The sequence below is a fragment of the Hypanus sabinus genome, unplaced genomic scaffold (assembly GCF_030144855.1).
Source record: "Hypanus sabinus isolate sHypSab1 unplaced genomic scaffold, sHypSab1.hap1 scaffold_185, whole genome shotgun sequence".
NCBI classification, from domain to species: Eukaryota; Metazoa; Chordata; class Chondrichthyes; order Myliobatiformes; family Dasyatidae; genus Hypanus; species Hypanus sabinus.
Genome location: NW_026779939.1, coordinates 391,405 through 399,878, shown reverse-complemented (window position 1 = coordinate 399,878; position 8,474 = coordinate 391,405). Strand labels below are relative to the sequence as shown.

Genomic DNA, 8,474 nt, shown 5'->3' with positions numbered 1-8,474 from the left:
CCCTGAAAGTGACATCAGGAATATCTTCTCCGCAAGTTACAGTGAGCATCTGGGTTAAAACTGATCAACAGCACAAGGTCAGAAACATAGTGTCACTACCAAAAGTTCCAGCCAATAGAAGTTCAACACTGTATAATGTGTGTTAAAGAAATGTGAAATAGTGCAACACTTGTAATAATAATTAACAATCAATGAAACATACATACAATGTGTTCTTCATTAGCATTTATTGTAAGACTGGAAGTGGTTACTACTGATATTGGCAACATTTATTCACCATACCTAATATCTGTGCTCTTGAGATTGTCCCCATTAAACACAAAATTATTATAAATAATTAATTTTAGACGTACTTATTTAAGGCCATATGACATAAGAGCAGAATGAGATAATCGGGCCCATTGAATCAGCTCTGCCATTCAATCACTGATGATCCTTTGTTTTATCTCCTCCTCAACCCCATGAGAAAGTAAGGATACATGGGATCCAAGGAGACATTGCTTTGTGGATCCTGAACTGACTTAGCCCAAGAAGGCAAAATGTGCTTGGAGACGGGTCATATTCTGCATGGAGGCCAGAGTCCAGTGTTGTGCCTCAGGGATCTATTCTGGGACTCCAACTCTTCGTGATTTTTATAAATGACTGAGACGAGGTAATTTAATGAGATGAGGCATTAATAAGATGCAAAACTGGGCTGAGAAATGGTAGATGAAGTTCAACCCAGATAAGTGTGGCCTGGTTCATTTTGGTAGGTCAAATATGATGGCAGAATGTAGAGTTAATGCCTAGACTCTTGGCAGTGAGGAGGATCAGAGGGATCTTGGGGTCCCAGGCCCAAATTTTCTTTAAATAACTATTTATGGTTCTTAGTAATTGTTCCATCCAAATAAGTAAGTTTATTTCTTACAATTTTAAAAGGAAGGTTAGTATTAATTGATACTAAATGATTCAATAGAAAAAGTTCACTCTTATCCTGAATACTGACTAAAACAGGAGACAAAAGAATGTACGATAGCTAATAAAGTCTCAACATTAGGAATATAAAGCAAAAGGTCATCGGCATAATGCAAAATTTCTAAGGTAAGGACATGTTCGGCACAGCTTTGTAGGCTGGAGGGCCTGTATTGTGCAGTAGTTCCGTGTTTCTATGTTTCTATCATATCTGTTTCCTCAACATTTCATGTCCCTCCACCAATATTCCTAATATCTGCAAACCTGGCAGGAAAACCATCTATTCCTTCATCTAAGTCATTATATACAGCATAAAAATAAGTGGCCCCATAGGAACCCTGCGGATCACCACTAGCCACTGGCAGCCAACCAGAACAGGATCCATTTATTCCCACTCGCTGCCTCCTACCAATCAGCCAATGTACTACCCATGTTAGTAACATTCTTGTAATATCATGGGCTCTTAATTAAATACGCAGCCTTCTGTGTGGCACTTGTGTCAAAGGACTTCTTAACGCCCAGATATACAAAATACACTGCATCCCCTTTATCTATCCTACTGGCATTCTCATCAAATTATCGCAAAAGGTACATATTTTTAGCCAGATGGTGGTGGAATTATGGAATTCGTTGCCACATACAGTGTGGAGGCCCAATCATTGAAGGTGCTTAAGGAGGAGATTGATAGGTATCTAATTAGTCAGTGTATCAAGGGATATGGGGAAAAAGTCGGAAATTGGATCTAGATGGGAGAATAGTTCAGCTCATGGTGGAGTGGCAGAGCAGACTCAATGGGTCGAATGGCCTCCTTCTGCACCTTTACCTTGCTTGAAATGTAATATGAATTATTAATAGAGTAAACGAATAGACTATAACAGAGACAGTACTTAGCTCATGACGAATTAATGTTGTCACAAATAAAGTGACTATGAATCACTGATTATTTCTGCTTGGCATAATTTATAATTATTTAATTATTTCTAGTTAAATATTGCTATATTTCTACACAATTCCTGCTTAGTGTGAATGTAACGAGAGCCAATTTCCTTCGGGATCAATAAAGTATGTCGTTCAGTCTGTCTGTCTGACTGAAGTTTCTGGCAGACTGAATTCCTTCCGATGGATCATTGCTGGGAGTGCTCGTTCCTTTTGGCCAGCTCGCCATCTACAACACAAGTTCAGAAATATTCATTTGTTACTGAAAGCATAGTACCTTAAAACCTGGAATACAACAAATGATTAATATTGAATAGGATAAAAAAAAACCTGACACATAAAGGTTTGGAACAAGAGGAAGTGGATTATGATGAATGTTAAATTGTGCCAATGCTTGAAATAAGGGATGGCAATAAATAAAGGGCTGCAAGAAGACCACAGACATGTCATCAGGTTTGAAGGACCATGTGCCTCAATGACCCTGAGTTCTATGTTGTCTGGAGTCAGGGCCTTCTGCTTTAGCTCTTGGTAGTATCAGCCATACCGAACAGGTAAATAAGTAGAGGCCAGGCGAAGAGATGTCCATGGGTCCTGCCCGTTCAGGGTTTCAGTTTAGCAATAAAAATTCAGACTGGTAAATCAAAACTGGTCTGGAAACGCAATAAAGAATAATTCTACATCTGAGTGTAACTGTTTTCCTGAGTCTCCACATGAAATGCATACTAGACAGTAGAGAAAGCTAAGTGGAAGTACTGACATGATGAAGGAAGCCCTGGACACAACCAGAGAGGAAGACCTTTATTGCTGCCAAAAACACCGGTAGTGTAATGGGCAGAAAATATAAATAGAACAGTTGCATTTGACTTTCAGCATTGTTCGTTTTCGAATTATGATAACTCAGAACTTGTAGTAGGATGCAGAAAATTTAATTCCTTTACTGCACAGAAGAAAGAGACATCTGGAGTTTACTCCAATGTCGTGGTGAACATCCTCTTATCATCAGTCGTGTGCTCTGAATCATGCACCAGGAAATGCTGCTTGATATTTGCCACACACCCATACTCCTTGCAGAAATAAAAATATTATTTCTGGAGCTGTATTTCCTCAGTGTCAGCTTGGCTTACAATTGAGACTAGATACAACTATTGTATTATACAATATTAATTAAAGTTCATAATGTGTTCCTTTGTTGCCTTTACATAGATCTAGTTTTATCAAGAGAACAGAAATATTCCCCGATATGTGACACAGCAGACTCTGCTTAGCTAATATTATAGACTGATTACTTTTGTTGAAAGTTATCAATATACGTTATCAAATGACAATTTTAATTAAATTACAAAGCACTTCAAAGCACTTCAACAGGACTGACGATTTGGTATTCACTTAATGAGTGACATGTCAACAGAAACATTGAGAAAGTTTGTAGTATGATACCAAAGCAAAACGGATTATTGTGTAATGTGGGCATTGATTACAAATTGATTGGAACTCATTGTCCTGTAATTCTGTTTGAGGCATCATGGTCGTGAAATTATGGAATTCTTTGCCACATGCAGTGTGGAGGCCCAATAATTGAGGGTGTTTAAGGAGGAGATTGATGAGAATCTAATTAGTCAGGGTATCAAGGAATATGGGGAAAAAGTCGGAAATTGGAGATGGGAGAATACTTAAGCTCATGGTGAAGTGGCGGAGCGGACTCAAGGGGCCGAATGGCCTACTTCTGCTCCTTTACCTTGTCTTGTCTTGACATGTGAATTATTAATATAGTAAATGAATAGACTAAACTCAGAAACAGTGCTTAGCTGATAACGAATTAATGTTGTCACGAATAAAATGACTTTGAATCACTGATTACTTCCACTTGGCATAATTTATTATTATTTAATTATTTATGGTTTTATATTTCTATATTTCTACGTGGGATTTTCCGCCGGCTTTCACTATTACGCTGTTACAGGAGTTCTAGCCTTTCTTCTGGTGCGTCTCAAGGAGCTGTTCCCCAGACCCTCTTTTATCCCCACTCATAGGGTCTCAGATGTCACTCAGGGTGGAATGATGCCATCCCCTAACCTGCCCACATTGCCTGAGGGCTTCCATGAAGCAGAGTACTCAATACACAATTCCGCCTCCAAGAAACAATGACCTTTTCCGTGGCGTTGTATCGCTGGGGGCCAGGACATTCCAAACTTATCTCACTCATTTCCTGGGTCTCCTACCCTGCCTTAATAGCGATCTTGCATTTCTCAAAAAGGAAGAGGGAGAAAACAGAGAACTATCGACCTGTCGGCCTGACATCGGTGGTGGGAAAGATGCTGGAGTCCATTATTAAGGATAAAATTGTGGCATATCTAGATAGCAGTGATAGGATTGGGCCAAGCCAGCATGGATTTACCAAGGGTAAATCATGCTTGACTAATCTGTTGGAGTTTTTCGAGGATGTAACCAGGAAGTTAGACGGGGGAGATGCAGTGGATGTAGTGTACCTTGATTTTCAGAAGGCATTTGATAAGGTCCCACGTAGAAGATTGGTGGGTAAAATCAAAGCTCATGGCATCAGGGGGAAGACATTGACATGGATAGAACACTGGTTGGCAGATAGAAAGCAAAGTGTAGGTGTGAATGGGTGTTTCTCGGAATGGCAGGGGGTGACTAGTGGGGTGCCACAGGGCACGGTATTGGGACCACAGCTGTTCACCACTTACGTTAATGATTTGGATGAAGACATAAAAAATAACATCAGCAAATTTGCTGATGATACTAAGCTGGATGGCAGTACGACATGTGATGAGGATGTTAGGAGAATTCAGGGTGACTTAGATAGGCTGGGTGAGTGGGCAGATACTAGGCAGATGGCGTTTAATGTGAATAAGTGTGAGGTTATCCACTTTGGGAGTAAGAACAGGAAGGTAGATTATTATCTGAACGGTTTAGAGTTGGGTAAGGGAGAAATACAAAGAGATCTCGGAGTCCTTGTTCATCAGTCACTGAAAGTGAATGAGCAAGTGCAGCAGGCAGTGAAGAAGGCTAATGGAATGTTGGCCTTTATTGCAAAGGGAATTGAGTACAAGAGCAAGGAAATCCTCTTGCATTTGTACAGAGCCCTGGTGAGACCTCACCTGGAGTATTGTGTACAGTTTTGGTCTTCAGGGTTAAGGAAGGACATCCTGGCTGTAGAGAAAGTGCAGCGTAGATTCACGAGGTTAATTCCTGGGGTGTCTGGACTGTCTTACGCAGAGAGGTTAGAGAGACTGGGCTTGTAAACGCTGGAATTAAGGAGATTGAGAGGGGAACTGATTGAAGCATGTAAGATTATTAAGAGATTGGACTAGATAGAGGCAGGAAATATGTTCCAGATGATGGGAGAGACCAGTACCAGAGGGCATGGTTTGAGAATAAGGGGTAGGTCATTTAGGACAGAGTTAAGGAAAAGCTTCTTCTCCCAGAGAGTTGTGGGGGTCTGGAATGCACTGCCTTGGAAGATAGTGGAGACCAATTCTCTGGATGCTTTCAAGAAGGAGCTAGATAGGTATCATGAATAAGGGAATCAAGAGATATGGGGACAAAGCAGGAACAGGGTATTGATAGTAATTGATCAGCCATGATTTCAAAATGGCGGTGCAGGCTTGTAGGGCCGAATGGTCTACTGCACCTATTGTCTATTGTCACAGGCGTAACACTGACATGATGAAGGAAGCACTGAACACAGCCAGAGAAGGAAGACCTTTATTGCTGCCAAAAACACCAGTAGTGTAATGGGCAGAAAATATAAATACAACCGTTGCACGTGAACTTTTAGCATTGCTCATTTTTGAATTATGATAACTCAGAACTTGTAGTAGGATGCAGCAAATTGAAGTCCTTTACTACACAGGAGAATGAGACATCTAGAGTTTACTCCAGTGTCATGGTGAACACCCTCTTATCATCAGTCGATGCTCTGAAGCATGTACCAGGAAATGTCGATGGATATTTGCCACACACACACATGCAGAAATAAAAATCATATTTCTGGAGCTGTATTTCCTCAGCGAAAGCTTAGCTTACAATTGAGACTGGATACAATTGGAAAGGACGGTGAGTTGTTTCCTCTGGAGCACCATAGCCTGAGGGGAATTGCGATGAAGGTTTATAAGTTTAAATGAGGCATAGATAGAGTAGACAGGGAGTATCTGATTCCCGGGGTTGAAATGTCAAATATCAAAGGGCAGGCATTTAAAGTGAGAAGGCGTGTGTTCAAAGGGCATGTGAGGCGTAGGGTTTTTTTTTTATTCAGAGAGTGGTGGATCACTGGAATGCACGGTTCTTAATAGATCTTAACAGACCTTTACTTCTAACAAACCACAAAGTCACCTGTTGTATGTTCGGAATCTGCTTCTCAGACTTTCGCTCATATTTTCCTGTGAATTGACAAGAAACAAAGAATTGTGAATTCAACTTGCAGCTCAGTTATCTCAGACCATTGACTTTCTTGCCCATGGAAGAATTCCTCACCGTGTTTTCCGGAGGTCGGGTTTGAGAATATAGAGTTCGGGTATGAGGACAGATGACACATTATAGTTGTGTGAATGACACACACCAATCCTCATGGAGGGATCAGAAATGCAGTGAGGGAGCCATTTAAAGTTCCTGGGGGCCAGTATGTCCGAGGAGCTAACCTGGACCCAACATATTGATACAGCTGTAAAGAAGGTGAGACGGCGGCTATATTTCAATAGGAATTTGAGGAGATTTGGAATGTCACCAAAAATGCTATGCTTTCTTGGAAGCTTGACAAAATTTGAATTATTATCTGAAACATTAACACATTTCTACAGATGTCTGTTAGAGAGTTTATTGACTGGTTTCATCTTGGCCTGATATGGAAGCATCAATGCCATTGTACGGAAAAGCCTGTAATAAGTACTAAATATGGCCCAGTCCGTCATTGGTGAACCTCACCCACCATTGAACACAGGAAAGTATTCGGCACCAGTTCTCACTGTTTAGTTTGACCAGTCAGCTCCTCAGAAAATATTACCAAAATATTACCCCGTCCACCTCCCACCCAACTGGTGCATCAATCAAAGTATCTTCTCGATGAATAAACCCTGAACTATCATGGGAACATTTCCATTGCAAGACCAACCCGATTTTCTATAACTGTCCGTGAGTAACGTCTCGTGGGAAATTGTAATTGACAATGTTTTCAGCCCTGTTGGGGATGCCTGCCTCAAGTGACATTCATCTATTTTGTCTAGTCAAACCAATCTCCCATTCATTACTATTCCAGCCAATTAACTTCTGAAAATATATACTCATGATGGCAAATCGACTTTATTGCATATGGCATGACTTAAGGAAGAGCTAATGCATAATCTATATTCTGTGTGCTGTCTGTCCCTTCATCTTTGTGATGTTGCTGCATGCAAATTTTCCTTGGTACTGAATCCGTACCTCACTGAACTTATGATAATAAGAATAAACTCAATTTGACTTGGAAAAATTAATGTTTTTTTATTGCATTTCAGTATGTTCATTATATCAAAAAATAGATGTTTGACTTTAAATAAAATGTTGTTTGGAATATTAATGATCTGACACATTTGATTTAGTCAAATCCCAAAGCATCATTGAGGATCCCTGGCACATATCTCCCAATCTCTTTGACCTATAATCATCGGGAAGGAGGCACTGGCTTGAGAACTATGACTGCTAGACTGGGTAATAGCTTCTTTCATTAGGTTACAAAACCAATGAATGCCCTGCCACTCCCGACCTCTCATCACAAGACAGTGAGCTCTTTACTGTTAGTTGTTTTTTTTAATGTGCTGCACACTGCATGCATTGTGAATTATATTTTATTCACTTATTTTTGACAATATTTAGTTTTATGTGCTTTGTGCGATCAATGTTCTGTGGTTGGAGCACGTTGTAGAGGAATGTTGTTTCGTTTGGTTGTATATCTGTAAAGAAAATTCAACAATGAACACTGTTAAAGAAGTGGAGGTAAGACAATCCTACCTGTGAAGAAATTCCCTCTGCATTACTGTTTAATCTGGTTTCATGACGACCGGACATTTGGGCTTTGGAAAACTCAGTGTTAACAAGCAGCAGGAGAAACACCAGGACGACAAGTGTTTTTTGGAAGGCCATTATCTGGAGGAAGGTATCTCACTTTTGATAGCTCTGGTAAAGAGAAAAGAAGGACATTGAAAGCTTATGGATATTGAAAGACCTAGATAGAGTTGAAGTAGAGAGGATGTATTTTGTGGTGGTGGAGTTTGGGACCAGACGGTACAGCCTTGGAGTAGAAGTATGTCCCTTTACAACAGGGATGAGGAGGGATTTCTCGAGCCAGAAGGTGGTGAATCTTTGGAATTGCTTGCCACAGACAGCTGTGAAGCTAAGTGATTGGGGATGTGTAAAGTGGAGATTGATAGATTATTCATTAGTATGTTTGTGAAAGGTTCCTGACCAGGGGAAGCAAATGAGGTTGAGAGGGATAATAAATCAGCCAAAATGGAATGGTGGGGCAAACCCTTTGGGTTTAAATGGCCTAATTCTGCTCCTATGACTTTTGGAAACTACAAATTGAGAGGTAGAAT

General features: G+C 40.4%; 1 long non-coding RNA gene across 1 annotated transcript; it reads right to left on the bottom strand.

Moving 5' to 3' along the window:
• Positions 1 to 378: 378 nt before the first annotated feature.
• Positions 379 to 7,940, bottom strand: LOC132387432 (uncharacterized). Its single transcript, XR_009509894.1, has 3 exons — positions 7,891 to 7,940; positions 6,241 to 6,287; positions 379 to 2,116 (listed from the first exon to the last, which is right to left on the bottom strand). It is a non-coding gene; the product is annotated as an uncharacterized LOC132387432 (long non-coding RNA).
• Between the last annotated feature and the right edge of the window lie 534 nt (positions 7,941 to 8,474).